This window comes from Anguilla rostrata, chromosome 2 (assembly GCF_018555375.3).
Source record: "Anguilla rostrata isolate EN2019 chromosome 2, ASM1855537v3, whole genome shotgun sequence".
NCBI lineage: Eukaryota > Metazoa > Chordata > Actinopteri > Anguilliformes > Anguillidae > Anguilla > Anguilla rostrata.
The window spans coordinates 20071551-20077674 of NC_057934.1; positions in this window are offsets into that span (position 1 = coordinate 20071551).

The window sequence follows — 6124 nt, forward strand, 5'->3', positions numbered from 1 at the left end:
CCACGCCTCATGTGGTTAAAAACATGATCAGGCTTGTTGTACTCAGTTGTTTTCTTCATCTTACAGGACCTTCAAACTTTGCCTTCACCTGAGTCTTTGTGTACTAACCATTCAAACAAACAGTATTAAACATGAATAATGTATTGCCTGTATGTTTTATTAGGCTGAAATATTTTCCTAACTGATCGACTCACCCCGGTATATTGTCCCTCTCCTGTTTAACTGCATTATGATTTCCTCCTTGAAGGAGAGAATTATGGAATTGGGAAGTAATACTGAGATTGTGAAAAAATGTAATATTGGACATTGGCGGTTTGTCTGTACTGTACATCTATGTGTCCCTCCTCTAAATATCCCTTAATTGTCTAGTAAATCATTTGTGTTAAATAGTATTGTAGTTTCTACAGTACCCAACATTGTTCAAAACATAGTTATTCATTTCTCAATATGACATACTCAAACTATTAGCTTAATTCTATCATTTTAACTCATCAGCTATGTTGAGAACACAGAGTAACATTTAAAACACTATGGACAGCACAATATGGTGTGTATTTTGTGCAGTAAATAAGAAATACTGTAGAGATAATATGTAAAATACAGTTAGCATACAAATAAAATATGATTTATAAATGGATGCAGGAAATATATTTTCTTTAAGAATTAGTCACATTCTGTAGAATGCAAAATGCAGTAAGAAAAATTATCAATATTTGTTGCCAACTCTGTGGTAGTTATTAGTTGTAAGTGTATCAGTGTTTAATTATGTGGATATTGTATAAACACACTTCAGTCAGGACAAAACGTATTTAGGTTAAATATATTAATGTATGTGCAATGTAATTATTTTGATTTTTGGCACTGAATAGGATCAGGATACACATCCCCTACTTAAATGGGATAAATTTGAAAACCCCCCAGTACCTACAAGCAGGTCCAAACAACAGGTGGAAGCTGGGATGGTGGTGGGTGAGCGCAATTCTGTAAGCTGGATCAAGCATAGTATGCAAGAAAACTGTGCCGGCAATGAGCATTTTAAACTGCCAGTTTAAAAAAGGCACTCCATTAGTGATGTGTGCATGTGATAGGTTGAGTATGAGAACATGTAGTGACGTGTGTAGGTGATTGACTGTGTATGAGAACGTGGCTGCAATGCAAGAGTTTCCAGGCTGAATTTGTTCCATTGTGTCTTTATTTTAGGACCTTGTTTGAGGTAAACATAGAGCTCTCTAGTTTCAATGGATTGTCTATGGACTTTGGACTATGTATTATTTTTCTATATTTTCATGCAAGCTGATCAATTTCGTCATAAATCAATGTTGTCCATCCAGTTTATTGCGTAAAATTGAAGTGTTTCATTAAGCACCAAGGTGGCTGTGCAGCTTTTCACTCATCGGGTGGGCAGAAAGGGGTTGGAGCTGCATCTTTCATACAAATATGCCTATTAATTAGAAATAATTCACTTTCGATTGGACAACATTGTCAGGTTCAAATGCAAGAGTAAGCCTTCCAGTGCAGAGAATTAGAACATATGTCTCATCATGAATTTTATAAATTCACTCTGGATCTCAGCTATCAGTCATTTTACAAAAACAAATATACAGTATAATACATTTTGATTCATAGGAATTCTTTTAACCTGGCCTTACTTTTCCTTCAGGTGTTTAAGACTTTCTCACCTCATTAGATTGTGCATTGCATTTCACGTTCAACTGGTTTAAGCTCGTCAGTGACTAATGTTCAAATATGGCCTCCTGGGGAAAAAAGTAATACTGTTTCCCAGGAGTGTACAGAAAGGCAGTGTAATTGCAAGTATTGCAAAATGTGTTTGGGCTGGGAAGCACACATGCTGTGATCTGCGTCAGATATTGTCAGAATTAACACAATGTACTGTAGGACCATAAGAAACCTGTAGGTGGCAATGCTTGCCAATTTATTGAATATTAATCAGTGCTCCGCTAGATTCATACACCAACGAGGCACTTTGTTACTCTTCAAGAAATAAAAGGGGTAAATGGTGAAATGGTGGATTTAGTATTTTATTTTTCATTTTTAAAAAATCCAATAATGCACATAATATAAAATATAACTTGGTGTACCAACTAAAAGTCCTTTGAGAAGCATGCACAAAGCCTGCTGTAAGAGCATAGTTTACAATTATAGTTTAATTATAGCATAGTTCACATTATATACAACTGATGTGAAATGAAATACCTTGAAATTATGCTTATTTCACTGCTTATCAGCAATCAAAAAGCAATGCAATTCATAAACTCTTTATACACTTTTGATGCCAGCCTCATTATGGTACCATGTACAGTCTACAGGCTTAAATAGAAGCATTTCTTAAAAAAAAAAAAAATCCTAATATGGACTAATACTTCTAATATTGTTTGCATTTTCCATGTGCATTCTACCCACAAAACATTTTGACATCGATTAGCAGTGTAGTCAACGTTGGCCATAGAGGTCAATTTGACATCGATTAGTGGGACTGAAATGAAATGCTTATTGTTGGGCCAGAACATAGCCACTCAATGAATAAGCATACCATTAGGCCTAGACTACAAATTGCACTAAATATTGCTTGCATTGCTCTGCAGCAGGCCTATATAAGAAAATTAATTCAATCTGATAAAATCAGTACATCTCCTGAATTATCAATGCATCTCTGTTCCTTGATTGGTGGGGATTATGGGACAGCTATTTAACAAAGGCGCTAATATAAAAGCAAACTTGAACACTTTGTCATATTTGCTTGCATGAATACATATCTTGTAATCAAACATGCCAATATAGCTGCAAAAACAAACAATTTGAGTTAATTTTGGACCACCTTTGGACCTTTAGTGTAAAATAGCCTACAGACTTTGAAATGTCCTGCGGTCAAAAGACGCAGCATTCCATGGGCTAGCGAGAGCACTGATGTCGTGGATTGGGGATATTCATTGTGCATTGCTCCTGTCACTTTTGAGATTTCGAGGAGAGCAAAAGTGTCAAGGCGGTAACTGGCGGCTTTTACTGTAAGGTGATTCTTAGCTAGCAAGAATGGTTAAACTTCATGCAGGTTATCGCTGTAGCAATACTTAGCTAGCTGGCAGGTGAACTCCTAGCCCAGTAATGAGTTGGGAAATATGCATCTATGCATAGCCTAGCCTACTACAAGTGAGCCACTGTGCCCAATTATGCTTCTTTCTAGAGCTTTTTGGACAGATGTGTAGGTCTAAGCAAGCTATCGGCCTAGCTAGTTGTAATGTGTTTTGGTCACTGTTTGTTAACATTTCGACTACAGCCAAGCACTAGCCAGCTTGAGCCCCGTTCATGGTTCTGATGTCTACCTTGACCTACTTTCTCAATCACCCAAGTTGTACAACCAAACACACTGTTGACTGTAGAATACCTTGGCCTAATGGTGTCATGTGTGCACCTGTTTGCTTGCTTCTGAAGGCTGAAAGGGGGTCAGTAATAAAAACAAAAACTTGCATAGGGGCCTGTTGTAATTAGCCTTGCCACTAGCTCTCTTTTTTTTCCATGCACAGTAACTTCTTGATGTTACAGAGTTTTAATTGACCACAGTACAACGATGACATGCACGGAAAACAAATCAAATGTGTTATTTCAAAGCAAGACAAGCATGTCTTTTCCACTTTTCATTCAAATGAATTAAGTGTATTTTTTCTGTTCTTATTCTTGTAAGACAAACACAGAATCCGACATTGACGCAACTTCTGCATCTGATATTAACCTCTTGACCACAAGCACGTAATTTGGCATGTGTGCAAAAACAAACAAAAGAACCGAGTCAATGATCTTGAACTCAAAAGTGCCAAAAGCAATGCAGACCTGTAAACTGTATGGCACACGCTGTGCCGTGAATAAAAAGTTACCCCCCAAAATCTCTGTTTGCCCCCCAATCACAGCAGTCTAGATTCAGGCCTACAATCAAGTCACCTAATAGCCCCCCAAAAGAATCAGGCACCAGTGTTCACACATCCAGTACTCAAACTATCTTGCTACTCTCCCCCTAGGCCTGCAGGTCAGGCCTCTTATAGAGCCCAATCATTAGGTAATTGGCTGCAGCTGATGTGATTCCAATGAACCACAGCTGCTGCCCCCTGCTGGACAGCACCCCAATTCTCTTCCTGGCACCATATATCCTCTCCTAGCTTCGAGCCCTGGGAGGAGGCAATAATAGAGAGCCAGGAAATTACACCTGTCAATGGCCTCCCCCAGGATGGAACACCAGGTGTCCTGACATTGGTGGCCTGGGTGGACGCATCCAGCAGGCTATAGCAGGCACCTGGCCTACAACTGCAGCAGGTGAAAGACCCTCTGCAAGGCCTGCTGCAGCAGGCATTGAGGACCTGTTGTGGCTGTCTGCGGGGGAGCCCCCGTGCTCCATCAGCTCCCCTTGATCAGGCGGAGGAGCTGCGGCCTCCGGCGGTACCTGGAGACAGGGTTGCAGGACACCGGCTTCTGGCAGGTTCTCTGGTAAGGCAGAGTTCCCATGGTGGCAAGAATTTCCAGACCACTCCCAGAACCTGAACCCATTCCACTCGTCCCAGTCCTCTTCCTGCTCTGGGTCCCAGGTCAGGTAGAGGACCCACTGTGGCAGGCTGAGGGGGCTCCTCGGCTGGAAGGCCCACTGCAGCTGCCTGCAGGGGTTCCTCAGGATGGGGTGCCAGACCAACTCCCAGCTGGTGTAGTTTCTCACAGCTCTTGCCCTAAGCCTTTAGACAGGCATCTTCATCAACTGAAACATAGAAGCATACCAGACGTGTCCCAGGCATGGGCCCAGCTCCTCTGGGGCCCAGACCTACCAGCTGCTGCTGGGGGTGCAGTAGGCCTCTGCCACCAGAGTTAGAAGGTCCCCCAGGCAATCCAGGGGGCAAGCCTCCACATTCTCCTGGTATAGGGCAGGTGGGGAGGCCGGCTGGCTCGCTGTGACTTCTGTCGGTGGTGTCTCTTCTGCGGCATGGCTCACCAGGGGAAAAAAAATTATAATTTTGTATTTTTATTTTTTTGAAAAGCTGTCTGTCCACCAGGCGCGCTACCATTGCATTTTCCACCAGACGTCATCCATGGCTGGGGATGGCCTTAACATCACGTGGTGAACAGACACAGAAAGACAGTTGGTAATGTTGCCTTGCCGCCTTTATTAGCTCCAACTCAAAATAACTCAGGAATACTTGATAAACTAAGAAAAAGGCTAATCTGGCAACCAGAACTTCACAAAAAAGGCAAGCAAGAATTCACCAAATAGCCCCCAAAAGAATCAGACACCACTGTTCACACAACCAGTCCTCAAACTGTCTTCCCACTCTCCCCCGAAACTCAGGCCTCTTACAGTATAGAGCCCAATCATTAGGTAATTAGCTGAAGCCAATTAGTCGCAGCCACAGCACAACACATTACAAAGGAAAAGTGAGTGAGTGTGGAGAAAGGAAAAGAGTCCATGATCCAAAGCACCCCCTCATCTGTGAAATATGGAGTAGGTAGTGTCATCCCTTGGGCATGTATAGCTGCTTCTGGAACAGGCTCACTGGTCTTTATTGATGATGTAACAGAGGATGGCAGCAGTAGGATGAATTCGGAACTGTACAGACAGGTATTATGTAGGTAAGTACAATGAATTCCTCCAAACCTCATCGACTGTTGCTTCATTCTGCAGCAAGACAATGACCCCAAACTCACTGCCTACACAACCAAAGCATTCATCAGTGGGAAAAATTGGAAAGTTTTGGACTGGCTAAGACAGCTGCTTTAAATCTAATCGAGCATGCATTTCATTTGATGAAGAGACTGAAAACAGCAACCCTCAAAACAAAGATCAGATGGAAGCGGCTGCAGTGAAGGCCTGGAAAGGCATTTGCAACAAAGATACCAAATGTTTGGTGATATCAGTAAACTGGATGCAGTTATTGCATTTAAGAGCAATTCAATTTTTTGCTTTGCTTTTAAGTTCATCAGTTAACTTTGCCCAACTGAAAATGTAGTGACTCAACACAAAAGCTGCTGTTTCTGCAAAAAGGTAAACATATGGACATGTACAGTGCCTTCGGAAAGTATTCAGACCCCTTCACTTTTTCCACATTTTGTTATGTAACAGAATTATTGTAAAATG